The sequence below is a fragment of the Lampris incognitus genome, chromosome 6, assembly GCF_029633865.1.
Source record: "Lampris incognitus isolate fLamInc1 chromosome 6, fLamInc1.hap2, whole genome shotgun sequence".
In the NCBI taxonomy this organism is placed as follows: domain Eukaryota; kingdom Metazoa; phylum Chordata; class Actinopteri; order Lampriformes; family Lampridae; genus Lampris; species Lampris incognitus.
The window spans coordinates 10994859-11014511 of record NC_079216.1 but is presented as its reverse complement, the minus strand read 5'-3'; the positions used below and the strand labels follow the sequence as shown (position 1 = coordinate 11014511).

At 44.9% G+C, this 19653-nt stretch overlaps 1 protein-coding gene and 1 non-coding gene across 2 annotated transcripts in view; one reads left to right on the top strand and one right to left on the bottom strand.

The window, feature by feature from the left end:
* The window catches only part of poc1b (POC1 centriolar protein B), a 104857-nt gene that overhangs the window by 66042 nt on the left and 19162 nt on the right, over positions 1-19653 (bottom strand). The gene's annotated exons all lie outside the window — the stretch shown is intronic.
* Positions 14237-14309, top strand: trnak-uuu (transfer RNA lysine (anticodon UUU)). Its single transcript has one exon. It is a non-coding gene; the product is annotated as a tRNA-Lys (tRNA).

Sequence of the window (19653 nt, the reverse complement as noted above, 5' to 3'; positions counted from 1 at the left end):
GTAACGTGTCATGAATAGCTCTTGATCTATCACGCTCTTCTCAAGGACCCTTACAAGCGAGATGACAGTGGCATAATTAAATCTCATGTCTGGCCTCCCTGCACCACATCCAAGTTCTATTCTGGTCCTCGCCCGAGTCCCTCATCATCCCAAGGCAAGAGATAAAAATGGCAACAAGCACAAGTGAGACATGGAGGAAGAAACCGCGGCGAATCATTTGCCTTTTAGGTGTCCCCCGCTACCTGTAATAGACCTGCATGGCTATTTTTAGCCGCCTGCATGGACCCACTGTCAGCACGTTCTTGGCACCGGCCCCTCGGGATACCAGTAGTACCCTTGACAGAGCCTGACAGTTAGCAGGATTTAGCAATGCTAGCTTTTCAGAGGCAAAACGAGTTGGACAGTGTATGGTGTGTGTGTGTGCGTGTGTGTTAGGGGTTTCACAAAATAGTCGACTATTAGCACTAGTCGACACTGTGCATAGGTGTAGACTAATCGTTTGTCTGTGGTTTTAGCACTGTGCAGCAATAAAGCAGTGGCAATGCATATACAGCAGATAGCCAGCCAGGGCGCTGTGGGTAAGTGGCCATAAATTTGGTTGTTGTTGAACATAGATTTGTTTGAACAATCATTTTCTATGTTATCCATCCATCCATCCATCATCCAAGCCACTTCTCTTAATCAGGGTCACAGGGATGCTGAAGCCCATCCAAGCAGGCATTGGGCGGCAGAAGGGGAGAAACCCTGGACAGACAGCCAGTCCATCACAGGGCCCTCACTCACTCACTCACACACACACACACACACACACACACACACACACACACACACACACACACACACACACACACACACACACCTAGGGACAATTTAGTGTGGCCGATTCACCTGACCTACATGTCTTTGGACTCTGGGAGGAAACGGGAGAACCTGGAGGAAACCCACGCAGACACGGGGAGAACATGAAAACTCCACACAGAGGACGACCTGGGACGACCCCCTAGGTTGGACAACCCTGGGGTTCGAACCCAGGACCTTCTTGCTATGAGGCAACCGCGCTAACCACTGTGCCACCATTTCTATGTTATGCCATGTTAAATAAACAGAATTTAAGGTATTTGGAGAAAAAAGGACTCCCGCTATCCCGGTGCTTTTGTTCAACAAGTGACCATGTTAACTGGTTACTTTAGTGACGGCAGTTGTCGAAAACACAAATACGTAGTGTCCACCAGAAACCCTTTCATTTTACTTTAATCAGTTTTAAATACACACGCATCTGTGTTTAACATCTACACCAACCATATTATGTAATTCAACAGCTGCCGTCACCACGACAACCACGGACACGTTAAGCTGAAAGTCATGGTCACTAGATAAACTGAAACACCTGCAAGAAAGCAGTCACAAGCTTGCTGGGGGTTTAGTCCAATCAGATTGCAGCTCGTTCGTAAACAGCCTCTCAGAGCCAATTGAGGACTCTGTTTCATATACCCTCCCAGTTTGGCTCCGCCTACATTTGTTAACCCTTTACTGGTTGTATTTGAGGCCTTTTTGACGAGAATTGATCGTTGTTACTGAGTGAAAAAAATATGATATATCTCCGGTGATTAATCGACTACTTGACTACTTCTTGGGAGTAGCAGATGACTATGAAAATACAACAGTCGTGAATGCCCTGGTGTGTGTGTGTGTGTGTGTGTGTGTGTGTGTGTGTGTGTGTGTGTGTGTGTGTGTGTTAGTACATGGGGCGATGAGGATGATTGAATATTTAGCAGGTGAGGAAAAGGGAAAAACGGTGTAGAAACCTCAGAATGAGGAACACCACCCCTGACCAAATACAAGCTGCTGCACAAGCCGGAATATTTTCTTTTGAATTTAAAGGATTTCAGATGAGTTTATCTGATGAGTGACAGCCAAAGTAGGGGCTAGCGTAAATAGTGGACATAAGTGGGGTGTTAGGTATGGAAAAGACAGAGGCAGAAAAATCCTTCAGAACTATTTTACCACCAATAAGTACTGTCCTTCCCTCCCTCTGACACACAAGTAGAGACACGCATTGCTGCGTGCTTGACTGACATCTCGGAGTGGATGGCGACACACCACCTGAAGCTCAATCTGAACAAGACAGAGCTGATGTTCCTCCCGGGGAAAGGTTGCCCACACCGACACCTGGCCATCACCATTGACAACACCGTGGTGACGCCAACTCGGACTGTGAGGAATCTGGGTGTGATCCTGGACGACCAACTGTCGTTTGCTGAAAACATTGCATCGGTTGCTCGCTCCTGCAGATTTCTCCTCTATGACATCAAGAGGATTCGCCCATTCCTCACTGACGAGACGGCACAGGTGCTCATCCAGGCTCTGGTCATCTCCCGGCTGGACTACGGCAACTCCCTCCTTGCTGGCGCCCCGGCGTCAGCCATCAGACCTCTGGAGCTTGTTCAGAAAGCTGCAGCTCGTCTGGTGTTCAACCACCCCAAGTTCTCCCACACAACTCCCCTTCTCATGTCCCTACACTGGTTCCCAGTAGCTGCTCGCATCCAGTTTAAGACTCTGGTGCTAGCTTACAGGGCAGTGAAAGGAACAGCTCCTTCCTATCTCCGGGCCATGGTCAAGCCCTACACCCCCGCCTGGCCACTTCATTCTGCCGCCTCGGGACGCCTGGTGGCCCCTGCTGCCGATCGACCCGGTCACGGCTCTTTTCTGTCCTGGCCCCAGTGGTGGAATGAACTCCCCACTGATGTCAGGACAGCGGAGTCACTGCCCATCTTTCGGCGCAGGTTGAAAACTCACCTCTTCACGAACTACTACCCTGTTACTTGTTCTGAGCACTTATTGTATTCACTCATTTAAAAAAAAAAATCTCATTCTTGCACTTTTACTTTAGCACTGGTTTTGCTCTTAGATGCTTGTTTAGATGCACTTATGACCTCTGATGACTAGTAGTTCTCCTGATTTCCTACGCTAAATGCACTTATTGTACGTCGCTTTGGATAAAAGCGTCGGCTAAATGACTGTAATGTAATGTAATGTCTGTGTCTTGATTCATCCAACCAACCACTTATTATTATGCAGCTGGTTGGACCAGGTTGCCCACCCTGGTCAAAACATAAATAAACAAACAAACAAACAAATAAATAAATATACAGCATATAGCTGTGATTTTCTGCTATCTTAAAATCAATATGTGAAACCAGTTCAAAAACAACTGTCAAAAAGCAAGAAAAGCAAAGTTATGTGCACTGTGATGGCAAGGCGCTTCCTGCGAGTGTTGCATAAGGTCCAGATAAAGAGACAACTACAGTAAGAGCGGAAGAGAAGGAGCGAAGGGAGGAGAGGAGGAGGAGGAGGAGGAGGATGAGGAGGAGGAAGGAAAAGAAAATGCGAAAAGAGAATCCTCCTGAATTAGTGAAAGGCTAGCCATTCTCCTGTATTTTTGATGAGGGAGATCAAATTTTGGCCAGTCACATGCCGGTGGCCCAATAACCAGAGCCAACAGCAATGGCAGTCTGAGAGAAAAAAAAGAAAGAAAGGGAATTGTGAGACATGTAGGATGTCCTGAAATGGCCTTCTGTTTCAAATCAACTGTCACTATGAGGACTGGCGGCCAGGGGATGGTGCGCAACAGTCAACTTATCCATTGTACCGTCAAATGCTTAAAGACATAACGATTACAAGGTCACTCAGGCAGCAAGTGCTACTCTGCCTGCCGGAAACTAGTTCAGCCAACACAAGGGTTTAAACTTACAGGCAAGCTGATAATGTAATGAGGACCAAAGCTAACAGCTTGTACGTATCCGTGTATGAGAGACATGGTGTGTGTGTGTGTGTGTGTGGAGAGAGAGAGAGAGAGAGAGAGAGAGAGAGAGAGAGAGAGAGAGAGAGAGAGAGAGAGAGAGAGAGAGAGAGAGAGAGAGAGAGAGAGAGAGCGAGATGGGGAACATGCAAGCTTTTTGTGCAGGTGTCATCCTGGATACAAAACTATTTTTGGTGGTGTGTGTCACTGCATGTGATGGCAAGAGAGTGTGTTTGAGAATTTGCAAGTGTATGAGTGCACTTGTGTGTTCGACTGTGGTGCATGCCAGACTGAGTGTATATGAAAGTGTGTGTCAATGTGTAGATAAGCTGTTGTGAAAAAGTGAGTGTATGTGTGTGTGTGTGTGTGTGTGTGTGTGTGTGTGTGTGTGTGTGTGTGTGTGTGTGTGTGTGTGTGTCAGGTTATTATGCAGCCTCTGAGTAGAAAGTGACCCTGCCCCCTGGCCCCACCCATCATCTATTTTTACTCTTATTTCCACCGGGTGTTGTCACTGGTGCTCCTCTCTACATTACTTCTATCTAAACCTACAGGCCATCCAATATCCTGTATTACCCCTGCACAGGAAGCTAGGGTGGTTTGGGGTGCATTTTTGTAAATGCATGCATGCATGCACACACACACATGCACATCAGCATCATCATCGGCGGTCACTCGGAGTCGAGTATAATTGTCCTTTAGGATGCCTGCGCGTGACAGCTTTTTACGTGGAGTGGCTGATGTGCCTGCAGCCGTCTCACGGTCCTTGGCAAGGGGTGGCCAGAGTCCAATGGCATGGAGAACCAAGACGACTGGGGACCACCCTCTGTTGAATGAACAGAATGAAAGCCACTCTATTTGGCCATTGTACGGTTACAACAAAATGTTGTCTTCTGCAGTTAACCCATCCTGTTGTATAGGAGCAGTGGGCAGCTGCAGCACCTCAGGACCAACTCCAGTTCTTTCCACTGCCTTGCTTAGGGACACAGGCAGGAGTATTAACCCTAACATGCATGTCTTTTTGATGGTGGGAGGAAACCAGAGCACCTGGAGGAAACCCACACAGACACAGGGAGAACATGCAAACTCCACACAGAAAGGATCTGGGGAGGGGGTGTCCAGGTAGCGTAGCGGTCTATTCCGCTGCCTACCAACACGGGGATCGCCGATTCGAATCCCTGTGTTACCTCTGGCCTGGTCAGACCTGTGTTACCTCTGACCAGGCCAGAGGTAACACAGGTCTGAATGATCTTAATATTCTGCTCCTCATTTGTTGAGCACTTTTATCAACACCATTGACGGTTTCCGAATAAAAAGACAATATATCGCCATTTTAATGGCTGAAATGACAAATGAAGTGTTTCGGATTCTGCATTACAGTAAACATACAATTTTCTGAACTTAGACTGTTGTAGCTGTTATATTATTTGTCTAGCTGTTTGGACATCATATCACATTACTAATGAGTGTTTATCAAAAATTTCCATCCATCCATCCATCCATTCATTATCCAAACCGCTTATCCTGCTCAGGGTCACGGGAATGCTGGAGCTTATCCCAGCAGTCATTGGGCGGCAGGCGGGGAGACACCCTGTACAGGCAGCCAATCCATCACTGGGCCCGGGCCCGGGCCCGCGCGCACACACACACACACACACACACACACACACACACACACACACACACACACACACACACACACACACACACACACCTAGGGACAATTTAGTACGGCCGATTCACCTGACCTACATGTCTTTGGACTGTGTTTATCAAAAATGTCATTGTGTAAATATTTTGTGAGAGCCCCTATAGTCCCCTCTACAATTTCATCAAAATATCAATATCAAGGTATTCGGTCAAAAATATTGTGATATTTGATTTTGTCCATATCGCCCAGCCCTATTGACATGCAGGCTGAAAAAAGTGGGACAACCTAAAAACCAACTACAAGGTAAAGAAAATCATATGGCTGGGCACTGTGGTGCGCACATAGGCGCCGATCCAGTGGGTGCTCCGGTACTTGAGCAACCACGGGGAAGGATAATCAAAAAATAAATGTATCAATAATAAATAAATAAATAAATACTGTGCGATGTATACCATTATGGTATTCATATGTGGGGGCTTTTTTTGGTTTGTTTTTTTGCTCAGGTATTGCCATCGGTTGTACTATTATACACACGAGTAATGTAGTATTATGTTGTGGCCAATGTGTATGTAAATACTATCCCCTCAAGACTGTGTGCTGGCATGGTGTAGGCTGTTATTATTTGTAGCAGAGCAGTGTCGCCTTTCGACAGACACCAGCAGCCTAGTAAGCCTACGTCATGGTAACTAGTAGAGCAAATGCAATAAAAGTGATTTTGTGACAATCATTACCTTGGTGGTATTCACTTAATTTGGGCACCCACAGGCAAAAACATAAATCAGTGCCTGTGTGGTTTGTGGATATCATGCTGTACAATTTAAAAAGGCTTAAATTGGCTACCCCAGCCCTCTATATGGAAATGTAATGTGCCTATAATTAGCTATCTCCACATTTTATCAATTGTTCAACATTTGAGGTGGAGGCAATTATGAGTAGCCACAAAGTTGAACAGCTGGTAACACTTACACTATTCCATTATCGGTCACTGCATTCTGCCCCAACTGCCCTTTCAGTTACATCCTTTTATCCATGGTGATAATGGGAGTTTAAGACCCCCCCACACACACACACATCGGTAAAGGCATGGACAGTGGTGAGGCAACAGCAGCAGCAAGCTCCATATCTCCCATTTTGCTGATACTCTCCAGATGCCCTTTTATAGGCCTCTAATTGAAGATGGAATCATCAGGATACATACTATTCAGCTGGGTAGATGGGTTATTGGCCCTTCATTGAGTGCAGTAGTGTTGGGCCCTTGATTATCTGACAGTAACATCTTTGGGGAATCAATTATTTTGTCACATTCCACGACCTGTATCAGCCATAACAAATATAAAAGAACAATCAAGTCAACATTTCAAGGTGTTTAATGAGTCCCGTGGTGGTTAATCAGCTATTACATGCACAGTGTTATAATCAGATCATAATCAGCATAATAACCATAACACAAAAGTCTGTCTTTCAAGAAAAAGGGGTATGAGATGGTTTTAGCCAGGTATTTTTAATTCAACATGTTTGAAATTTAAGACTAATTATAAGTACAGTAGTATATTTGCATGCCTAACATGTTGTGCCTTATATCTTGCATAAATTTAACATTATTTTCATACAAATATACTAACTGGGATTCGTGTTGATAAACATGAGTGGACAGAAGGGTGAGCGTGAGCAACCATTCTCAATGTGAGAACCATTTTGTTTCAATTTTGTGCCTGGTCGCCTATATTCCTTTTTTTATTTCAATTCCAAACTTGGCAATGAAGTGATATTTTTCACCGGGTAGTTCACATACATATATATAGCCTGAATGAAACGACACGGTAAGAATGCACGGGGCAAAGTATCTAAGATGTGCTTTTAGTAGTCTATCTTTGAAACAATATAGTTTCACCATGGCAGACCCATGTCAATAATATCCGCCGTCACATGATTATGTGGCCTGGGTGTGTAAGTGCAGTCGGATTCTCTAGGCACTGCAGTTGTCTTTTCCTAAGTCCTCACGTATACTCCACATCTTTGCTTGACCTCATGACATTTTCCATCCAGGTCAAGGAAAAGTGGTTAGGATAGGACACAGGATGTTATTTTTATTTTTTTGACTATTTGACCGCAGGGCGGATTTGATAAATCGAACTGTAGCTGAATTATGCAGTAGTAGCTTTGCTGCTTGGCCCCCAAAAACGATAACAAATCTCACACACACACACACACACACACACACACACACACACACACACACACACACACACACACACACACACACACACACACACACACGCCCTTTGACAGACACCCTTTGGTAACTAACTGCATTATCGGCACACAGTTGAATTCCAGTATTTGACTCATCCACCTTCGCCACCTTTACTCCTTGCATCATCAACAGTCCACTGTCCTCCCTTTCGTTCACGCATATATATTCCACTGTACTCCTACTGACTTTCATTCCTCTTCTCTCCAGTGCATACCTCCACCTCTTCAGACTCACCTCAACCTGCTCCCTACTCTCACTACAGATCACAATGTCATCCAAGAACATCATAGTCCACAGAGACTCCTGCCTGATCTTGTCCGTCAAACTGTCTATCACTGTTGCAAACAAGAAAGGGCTCCGGGATCCTTGATGTAATCCCACCTCCACATTGAACCCATCTGGCAATCCTAGCGTACACCTCACCAGTCACACTGCCCTCATACATATCCTGCACCACTCCTACATTACTTCTCTGCCACTCCTGACTCCCTCATACAATACCACATCTCCTTTCTTGGCACCCTGTCATATGCTTTCTCTAAATCCACAAAGACACAACGTAACTCCTTCTGGCCTTCTCTTTACTTCTCCATCAACATTCTCAAAGCTAACATCACATCTGTGGTGCTCTTTCGTGGCATGAAACCATACTGCTGCTGCTCGCTTATCATCACCTTTCCTCTTAACCTAGCTTCCACTACTCTTCCCCATATCTCCATGCTGTGGCTGATCAATTTTATACCTCTGTAGCTACAGCTCTGCACATCACCCTTATTCTTGAAAATTGGCACCAGTATAGAACTTCTTCTCCACTCCTCAGGCATCCTCGTCACTTTCCAAGATTGTGTTAAACAATCTAGTTAAAAACTCCACTGCCATCTCTGCTAAACACCTCCATGCCTCCACAGGTATGTCATCTGGACCAGCTGCCTTTCCACTCTCCATCCTCTTCATAGCTGCCTCACTTGCTCCTTGCTAATCCACTGCACTTCCTGGTTCACTATCTCCATATCACCCAATTCTCATTCTCTCTCTCTCTCTCTCTCTCTCGCTCATTTTCTTAATTCGTCAGTCCCTCAAAGTACTTCTTACACCTCTTCAACACACTCTCCTCGCTTGTCAGCATTTTCATCTCTATCCTTCATCACTCTAACCTGCTGCAAATCCTTCCCAGCTTGGTCCTTCTGTCTAGTCAATTGGTGCAAGTCCTTTTCTCCTTCCTTAGTGTCCAACCTGTCATACAACTGACCATACACCTTTTCCTTTGCCTCCGCCACCTCTCTTTCCGCTTTACGCTGCATTTCCTTGCACTCCTGTCTACTTTCTTCATCTCTCTGACTATCCAACTTCTGTATACGTTCCTGTACTTCCTCATTCCTCCACCAAGTCTCACTGTCTTCCTTCCTCTGTCCAGACGACACATCAAGTAACTTCCCACCTGTCTCCCTCACTATTTCTGCAGTGGTTACCCAGCCATCCGGCAATTCTTCACTACCACCCAGTGCCTGTCTTAACTCCTCCCTAAACTCCACACAACAGTCTTCCCTCTTCAACTTCCACCATTTGATCCTTGGCTCTGTCTTCACCCTCTTCCTCTTCTTGATACTCAAAGTCATCCTACAGACCACCATCTGATGCTGCCTAGCTACACTCTCCACTGTCACTACCTTGCAGTCTCCAATCAGATCAGCTCAGATCAGTCTCAGATCGTGCCTCCTGCAATAGACATAATCTACCTGTGTGGTATTATTTTTCACAAAAAGAGCAAATATTTGGTGACTAAAAAGCAGCTGCCATACAAAAATTATAGTTGTTGGTTTTGCTTTGCTCTGCCATTGCTGTTAAAGGACAATACCGGTGGTTTTGCATTTTTTAGCCCGTTTACTAAAAATTGTGTATACCATATTGCCTGGGTCCAGACCTTTGAATCTGCCCACTCCACCAAGTTGACTGTTTGGTTTGGCATCGTGGCAAAAAACAGTGGTTTCTCGGTTGAAAAAGTGATTATCCAATGAGCACCGTGGGGGGGCTAACGATTAGCCAATCAGCGCCACGGGCAGGACTAACACTGTTTTCAAGCGTTAGATGCCATGTCTTCTCAATATTGCCTGACATCGTAGTGTGTTTTTATTTCACTCCACTCTTAAAACCTCGGCAAATCCAGTATGATGGCATGGCTATGCATCAGTGTTGACTTCAAATAACATTAGATTCAGGCGGACACATTCATCTCTTGTGATTGGTTAGAGAAAACCGAATCCCCCCCTTCCCCCATAGACATCGGTTAGATTGGAGGCAATCTCAAACTGAAGATGGAAGTGAACTGTGACGGCTTGACAATTCTGTCTGATATCAGGCAATATACTTTAGATTACTCCTGACCATTTTCCACAACATACCGAAACCATAGCAAACTAGTTCCAAAGCATCTTTTAGATTTTCAAGAGTTTTTGCTATCTTCCAGGGATCCATTGATTTCCATTCATTTCAGTGCAGTATGAAAACCAACTTTTTGTAAAAATAATCTTTTCAATGTATCTCGCACATTCATTTTGTAAAAGTAATCTTTTCAATGTATCTCACACATTCTGTGGGGGGCAAAGTGGGCATATTTACTTAATATAGTGCCTTTCATCATTTACAAATTAATTTTATTTTCGTGGTGATCTATAAGTGATGTTTACACTGCTATTTTTAATTAGAGTCTATGGCAAGTGTTATTTGTTTTACACCAAAGAGAGGTGGGGACATGTTGGAAGTTTGAGTACCTGGATGTCCCGGTCTGATGTCAGTCATCCAACTACCCTACTCATTAATCAATACATAAAGAGGATAATATGGTTGCTGTAGAATAACTGCTGATGTGGCTGTGTAGAAAAAAATACAACAAAATAAACCCCAAAAAAAACTATCCAAATACTGACGTTATAAACATTTGTCATGTTCCTTCTTTCCTTTAGTCAAGGTGAAATGTAATATATTCTATCATTTAAATTGAAAATATGATTTCACCAAAGATAAGAAATCAGATGTTAGCAAACCTAGTGCCCAGTATTCGGACTGAAATCAGCCTTCTTCATGAAATCAACCTTCTTCATATAAAACACACATTTTAGCAATGTTGCATAATTAATCAAGATGAAAAATACGACACAAACTAGTGCAGGGCTGCTAATTCTGTACTGCTCAATTTGCTGGCAAGTAACCGTTCTCCAGGACAGTTAACCTAACCGTTAATATAGTTAAAAAAAAAGGTAGAGTTCAAACCAAATTCTTAAATTAATATCTTAATTCACATTCTCTTTAAAGTTGGAAAACATCAAGATTAAGTAGATGCCTTGCCAAATGTGACAACGGTTTAAGAAAGCAGACTGAGATGAATTCCCTACTGCAGTATGGATTTGAAAAGAAAGGGCAACAGTTTGAGTCATGGCAGCAAATGTTCAGTTAAACATGCAACACCCTGGGGCGTCCGGGTAGCGTAGCGGTCTATTCAGTTGCCTACCAACACGGGGATCACCAGTTCGAATCCCTTTGTTACCTCCGACTTGGTTGGGCGTCCCTACAGACACAATTGGCTGTGTCTGCGGGTGGGAAGCCGGATGTGGGTATGTGTTCTGGTCGCTGCACTAGCGCCTCTTCTGGTCGGCCGGGGTGCCTGTTCAGGGGGAGGGGGAAATGGGGGGGAATAGCGTGATCCTCCCACGTGCTACGTCCCCCTGGTGAAACTCCTCACTGTCAGGTGAAAAGAAGCGGCTGGCGACTCCACATGTATCGGAGGAGGCATGTGGTAGTCTGCAGCCCTCCCCGGATCGGCAGAGGGGGTGGAGCAGCGACCACAACGTCTCGGAAGAGTGGGGTAATTGGCTGGATACAATTGGGGAAAAAAAGGAGGAACCCCCCCCCCCCAAAAAAAAACATGCAACACCCTGTTAATGTCCACTAACTCCAAACTTTATACGAAAACAAACACATGCACTTTAGAAATCATTGTTTCACAATTAGCATAGTGTTCTTTTATCTTTATACTAGTCAAGCCTAAAATACAAAATCTGGGCAAACCAAAGAATCCACGTGGCCAAACATGGGAATTTAGTAGGCCAGGGAATAACCACATCCATCCCCAGGCAGGCTTAAACAGTAGTTCCTACTGAGTCAACAAACTCAACATGGCTATATGTACATACATGCTCAGAGCATGACTACATGCCCACACACATATACATACAGAGTGCAGTTTGAGACAGAAGATGTTTGACCGAAGGACACCTTGTCTGGTCAGAGTGGTGTCATGACTGTCTTCAGGGATGCAGGAGAGGGGGATTAGTTACCAAAGCCAACCCACTGCTATCCAATCACCTCTTACACACACGCGCCTGTGCACACACACGCACACACACCTCAGCCTTCCAGCCATCCCCTAACCCTCACTAAAGCAGCGTATGCCTTGGCCTAATCATAACCCCATTTTATTGTATTAAAGAGAAATTTCATCGATTTTTAACCTTATCTTTGTTTATCTGTGACAGGGATAGCACATGAAAAACACCTGCAGTTGTTCCTGCATCTTTGGGACGGCAGCGAAACAGTTTTTTTCTGCCCGCCGTGTGACATATCGTAGTGTCATTCAGCCGGCCAGAAAAAACACAGCCTACCAGGGTTTCTAATACTCTAGTCTAAACCACTATTTCAAAAACACATCTTCTTTCTCTTGACTAAGCTATGTTCGCAATGGTGGAAATGTTGTCCCACAAGACCAGTGCAAAGGATTTTATGGACAACAATATAGAGGCTTAAGTAAGCGATATGGGAAAACTGAGCAGTAGAGCACTGATTTCTCCGTCAATATAGGACACGGTGAGGATTTTATTGCTTCAATCCACTACATTACACATCAGTACTGATTACACATGTACAAAACCATCCATCCATCCATCCATTATCCAAGCCGCTTATCCTGCTCTCAGGTTCGTGGGGATGCTGGCGCCTATCGCAGCAGTCACTGGGCGGCAGGCAGGGAGACACCCTGGACAGGCCGCCATGACATCACAGGGCCCATTATGATTTGTATTTACATAGGCTCCAGCATCCCTTCGACCCTGAGAGCAGGATAAACGGTTCAGATAATGGATGGATGGATATAAATAGTATATATGCTATACATAGTATTTGTTGTACTGTTGCACTAATGCTTGCGGTAGCACGTATCACTCCCAGCTGCTGGCTGTGTGGCCTGGTTTGCAGTCACCCCTCCTCAGTGCACAGTGTTCTTCTGGTTTGCATGTTCTCTCAGCCACCACTAAACAAAACATGCTAGCAATAGGCGACTCTATTACCTGCTATGTTAAACCTAGCATGGCCAGCTGATGTTCGCTTTTACCTGGGGCCAGAGCTACCGACGCTGAAGGTAATCTTAGGGTGCTGGCATCACATAGGCAGAAACATGAGATTGAGGCACAAGATGCATACACCAGAAACTGCAGCAGTTTTTTTTTTTTTATGTCAGCACCAATGATACTAAGATGACACAATCTTGGGTCACAAAGAAAAACATAGCCAAGACTTGTGATCTTGCCAGAAAGATGAGTCAACATGGATTCATTGTATCTGCTCCCGTATCTTTTTTCCCCCTCTTTTTCCCCCCAATTGTACCTGGCCAATTATCCCACTCTTTCGAGCCGTCCCAGTTGCTGCTCCATCCCCTCTGTCGATCCGGGCAGGGCTGCAGACTACCACATGCATCCTCCGATACATGTGGAGTTGCCAGCCACTTTTTTTCACCTGACAGTGAAGAGTTTCACCAAGGGGACGTAACACATGGGAGGATCACACTATTCCCCCCAGTTCCCCCTCCCCCCTGAACAGGCGCCCCTGACCGATCAGAGGAGGCGCTAGTCCAGCGACCGGGACACATACCCACATTCAGCTTCCCTCCTGCAGACACGGCCAATTGTGTCTGTAGAGACACCCGATCAAGCCGGAGGTAACATTAGGATTTGAACCGAAGATCCCTGTGTTGGTAGGCAACGGAACAGACCGCTACGCTAGCCGGACACCCCTGCTCCCATATCTTTGAGAGATAACAATGACCCCTATGGTAGGTTACTTTGTCTGAACTGCTGGCTTGCTCCATTTTAGACTGAGCAAGGATTCTTCGTTTTAGATAAATGGCTTTCTTTCTGGGACCCGCAGAGTGGAAATGTATGGGGTGAGTTGATGCGAGTGGGTGGCGAGCTTTATCTGTGTCTCTTTTTTGGATTTCTGATTTTGTTTGAGTAAGTTCCCAATTTGGAACTTGTTGAAAGATTCAAAATAAATGAAATCATAGAAAAACCTTTTTTTTCCCCCCCATTACGCTTTTTTCCTCATTTGAATCGAGGGTCAACGATAGGGGGCATTGTACTTTGCACAGAATGTAATTGTGACTTTAAAGCCCTCTGGGACTAAATTATATTTTAGGGCTATACATATAAATTTGACATGGGGAACACTTGGGCAAACATCAATTTCTTGGGCACTTAATACTGAAGGAATGGCCTTAGTAGCTCAGACGGAAGAGCATCCGACTTTTAATCTGAGGGTCCAGGGTTCAAGTCCCTGTTCAGGCGTCTGTTCCACACTTCAGAAAAATCCTCATTAATTGTAGTGCAGCTGCTCAAGAGTTTATTTATAAAAGTATGCACAGGTGTTAGTGTCCTGATGAACTGATACTCAAGCAACTCCAATCAAACTTGAAGGTGCTAGTGTCCTGATGAGCTGCTACTCAAGCAAAACAAAATAAAAAAAGCAAAACAAAAACATGTACAAAACCATCTGTGAAATTTCCCCTTTAAGTTTGTAATTTACCCATTAACTGCATATGTTCAATTGAGTAGCGAATGTTACATATTATTTACACAATATCCTGTCTGGACATTTAACACTGACATTCTAAAATAGATGCTTCTGCACTGTCTGTGAATGTTCTCATTCATCCAGGTCATGGTTATCCAAAGGAGTTGAATCAAGTGCAACTGGACTTGGTATATACTATATCCGTGGAGACGTTTCGCCTCTCATCCAAGAGGCTTCCTCAGTTCATGCCTTTCTGACTAGACCAAGCTAGTCTGACTGGCTGGTGATGAGACTCAGAATTTATCCTCTTTGGAGTCATTGTCAGAGCTATAGATGTCCATGGCTCTCCATGGCTCGAAACGTCTTCACGGATATATACCAAGTCCAGTTGCACTTGATTCACCTCCTTTGGATGCTTCTGCACTGGTTCAACAGAGCTAAAGTTAGCTCATCTGAATCATGTTTGTGGCTAACCAACATCCAAGAAAATTAAGCTGACATAAAAAAAACTTGAAAACATTTACCTAAAGACTGATTTGCCTGAGCACTTTAAAGGTGACAGATTGTCTCTGCCAATTGCATTTTAGTGAAATTCTACCTCAAATGAAACCACATGGAAAATACCAAGTGATAGAATACGAGTTTGAGGCTAAGACAGAATGGTGGTGAGTGTGCAGAAAAAAAACGTTTGCCAATTGTCTTAAAAATAATTATTATAATGTTAATAAATGATAATAACAATAACAACAATAATAATAATAATAATAATAATAAATGTTATTTGTATAGCGCTTTTCAAGGTACACAAATACACTTTACATAAGATAAAATAAACATAAGAGCAACACATCAAAAGCATGTAACACACAACAATAAAAGCAGTTCTAAAAAGGTGAGTTTTGATTAATGATTTTAACATGGACAGATCGGTACAGTCTCTGATGTGTTTGGGAAGAGAGTTCCAGAGGGAGTCGGCAGCTATGGAGAAGGCTCTGTCACCCCAGGTCCGGTGCTTGGTCCTGTGTGGTGGAGACAGGAGGTTGACATCGGAGGACGAAGGCTGCGGGAAGGAGTATGGTAGTGGAGCAGGTCGGTGAGGTAGGAGGGGACTTGGTTATGGAGGGCTTTGTGATTGAGAAAAGGGACTTTGAATTGGATCCATTATGGGACAGGGAGCCAGTGGCGGTTCTGGAGGACAGGGATGATGTGGTCACGGGAACAGGAATGGGTGAGCAGGCAAGCAGCAGAGTTCTGGATGTATGGATGATGAGCCTTAGAGAATTCTGCTGCAGTAGTCAATTCTGGATGTGATGAAGGCATGGATCAAAGTTTTGGCTGCAGAGAAGAAGAGTGATGGGTGGAGATGAGCTGTGTTTTTTAGGTGAAAAAAAGGTAGTTCTGGTGATTTGATTGACGCGGTGTTCAAAGGAGAGGTTGCTGCCGAAAATTATTCCTAGGTTACACATGTGTGTGGAGGCACAGTGGATATATTGATGATGAGGCAGCAAGTTGTGAGTGGTTTTGACAAGGGATTTGGGACTGATGATGATGATGATCAGATTTGTCACAATTTAGTTTGAGGAAGTTGGCTTACATCCATGATTTTATTTCAGTGAGACAGTTGATCAGACTGGAGTAGGTTCTAGTAGTGATGGATTTAGTGGAGATGTAGCTGGACGTCATCGGCGTAGCAGTGGAAGTGGAGACCATGACGACGTATGTTACCAAGGAGTAGCATGTAAAGAATTAACAGGAGAGGACCAAGCACCGAATGCTGGGGAACGCCTTGGGACAGGGGAGCAGCGAAGAAGGTATAGTTGTTGATGCTGATGAACTGTTGTCTGTTTGTGAGATATTATTTTAGCCAGGAGAAGGCAATACTGGTGATGTTGAGGGAGGATTCAAGGCGGGAGAGAAGAATAGTGTGGTTGATGTTGTCAAAACCTGCAGTGAGGCTGAGGAAGATGAGAATGCTGAGGTGGCCAGAGTCTGAGGGGAGAAGGAGGCCATTGGTAACTTTAAGGAGAGCTGTTTCTGTGCTGTGAGCTGAAAGCAGATTGAAATGGTTCAAACAGGTCGTTGGAGATGAGGTGAGCTTAGAGTTGGGAGGCCACAGCACGTTCCAGTATTTTTGACATAAAGGGGAGATTGGAGATGGGCCAGAAGTTGCTTATGATATCAGGTTGCTGCAGGAGCTTTTGTCAGCTTGGACTTTTAACGAGCAGTGTCATTGGACCCAACGTGGACTATTACTCTCACAACTGTTGGCAATGAATCAAGAAGTTCTGGGAGTTTCTCCAGGATGTCAGGAGTAGTGGCTCCAGGAAAGCAGCGCATGACTGCATTTACGAAACGGATGTTTTGGACTATGGAGTCCCCTATGATCAAGGTAATGGGGGGGGGGGACAGATTGACAGTGCAGCCAGGGACCGTCTTGGGAGGGGATGAATGTTGTTGGCTTGAGGGGGAGCATTGGTACTGGGAGTGACCAACCTGCCCGAATGCTGGGGAGGACGGTGCAGGGGGACCCGCGGTAGCAGCGGCAGGTGGGTCAGCCACCACAGCAGCCGGGCCTGCCGTTGCAGCAGTAGTCCCAGCTGGAGTAGGGACCAGTTCCACGTGGGAAGGGGGCAACATCGGCCATGGAAACAGCATTGGCCACAGGGGCATCAACTGGTAGATTGGTAAAATGATGTGAGAGGTTTATTGGTGGAGGTGAGGAACCTCAGGGTCGTTCCGTCTTGCCACATCTGACTATTACCTCTGACCAGATAGCCTGTGAGCTGGGAGTGGAGCAGGAGGAGGGATGGCAGCAAGATGATGGGTCCCAGAGGATGATGTCGGAGAAGGCTGAGTTCATAACTGAAATAATTTTGGACTGTGAGGCTGTGGTGTCATAAAATCGAATGAGAGAATCCTTTTTGGCAGTTCATCTGAGATATCTGCCTTGAGGTTAGTAATGTCATTTTTTTATATTAGGCAGTCCTCACAAGGCATGGTAATATTAAACTGGTTTGTTGATGTTGGTTAAGAAAATGCAAAATCTTTAACATCTTACAACAGCACATATTTTCCAATGCACACACACTGGTAATTGTGAGACTGAAAGTAAATTTGTGAGTGAGTGAGTTGAAAACCAGGTTCCTAAGGTCCTTCGCCTCTATAATTGACTGGCGGGGTAAAACAGGCTCAGCTTTGGCAAACTTCACAACCTACGATGGGGACAGCCAACTAAGTTCCCCATTCAAGACCACTGGGACATAGCTTGCATTGCCCTAACCCTTGCAGTGTTGGGCCATGCTCTGCCCACTGAGCTCCACAGGACCATGTAAACATCAGCGTCATCTCAAGTCATGAATGGCTGCCAATGTTGCGTTCACTCCGGTCATACATCAGTGCCACTTATCTGAATTGTTCATAAAACCCCCAAACGACTTCCACTTGACTTGATTCATTCAGGACTGCTGGAACACAGCATCTCTCACTGGAGACTGAGGGCATTCCTCCACCCCACCCCCCCGTCTCCCCCCCTCTCCTTGACAATGACATAGCCTCTGCCCTTAATGCTCCATTCAGAAGCACTGAGTCCTGTTAATGCTGCTAGCTCGCAGCTGAGCTTAATGGCTAATGTGAGACAGAGAGAAAAAGAGTGAAAGAAAAAAAAAGAGAATAAACCAAGCAGTTGCTGCACATCAACGCCGTCATGCCACAAATGACGTCACCCCCATCCAGACAAAACAACGAACAGAATTGTCCACAGTTAAAACCAAGGCAAGCGCGGCTGCAAACAACTTTATCCATTTAAGAACACTTAAACCACACCATGTAGGCCTGGTCATGATGTTAACTTGCAGGCTTTGCAAAATGATTTTGATACATCATCCATGGCAGCTTCCTGGGTATGTGTGTTTATGCACGTGTGTTTATGTGTGTGAGAGAGAAAACAAGACAGAGAGAATGCAAATGTTGAAATAAGATGCATAAACTATACTAAAGAGCAAAATCTCCCTCTTGCAAACATAACACACACACACAAGATATCTTAAAATAGTTGGGTATATATATATATATATAGATGTGTGTGTGTGTGTGTGTGTGTGTGTGTGTCTGTGAATAACTATCATTTAAAAACACACACAGAAATCAAAATGGCCCTGAATTAAGGACACCAAGGTCATTGATGGCAGCAGAAACTCTGTGCAGAACAAGCCCCCCCATCATCCCCACCTACTTCAGGCAATCTGCATCTCTCTCTCTGGCTCACTCTCTCTGCTAAGACCCATTAGGGCGATGGAGAGGAAACAGGCACGCAGAGCGGAAGGGAAAGCACTCCACAGAGGCAAGTGAGCAGTATAGGAGACGAGATGGCAGATAGACAAGTAGAAGAGGAGTAGGAAAAGATGAAGAGCAGAGATCTTATGGTGGTCGGTGCTAGGTGACAAAAACTGACTGGAGCATTAGAACTGTGGGGATCCTGCCCTGAACCTCCCCATCTTTCACCAAACACACATACACACATGGACCCATACACACACACTCTAAATCAGCTAATACAAACTGCTGCTAACTAGTATAAGGAGGAAAGGAAAAGGGACATATTTAAATGAGACTCACAAGTGTGAAATCCAAAGTGTGTGTGTGTGTGTGCATTTATATTTAGGTGTATGTGCTGTGTACGTCAATAAGTGAGTTTTGTGAGAGTGTGTGCACTTGCACGTGTGTGTGTGTGTGTGTGTGTGTGGGTGTGTGGGTGTGTGTACCCACACTTACATGAGTGGGCATGGATGGCAGTGAGGAGATGTCACAGGGGAATGTTGAACATGTCAGTGAGCATGTGCAGTGGCTGCTCAGTGAGTGTGCTGCCACGTGCCCAGTGAGACTGGTTAACTTCACTGAAAGAGAAGTGTGTTTGTGTGTGTCCTTCTCAAGGATACAGCGGGCTAGTAAGATAGGCAACATAGTATATGTGCCACACACGTTTGTATTTGAAAGGTGATGATGTGAACAGTTACAGTGTTGCTGCAGTGTTAAGTGTTTGCAAACGTATGTGTATTTGTGCATATGTATTTGTGTGTGTGCATGTGTGGGTGTCTCTTTGTGCATATCTCTCTATGTGTG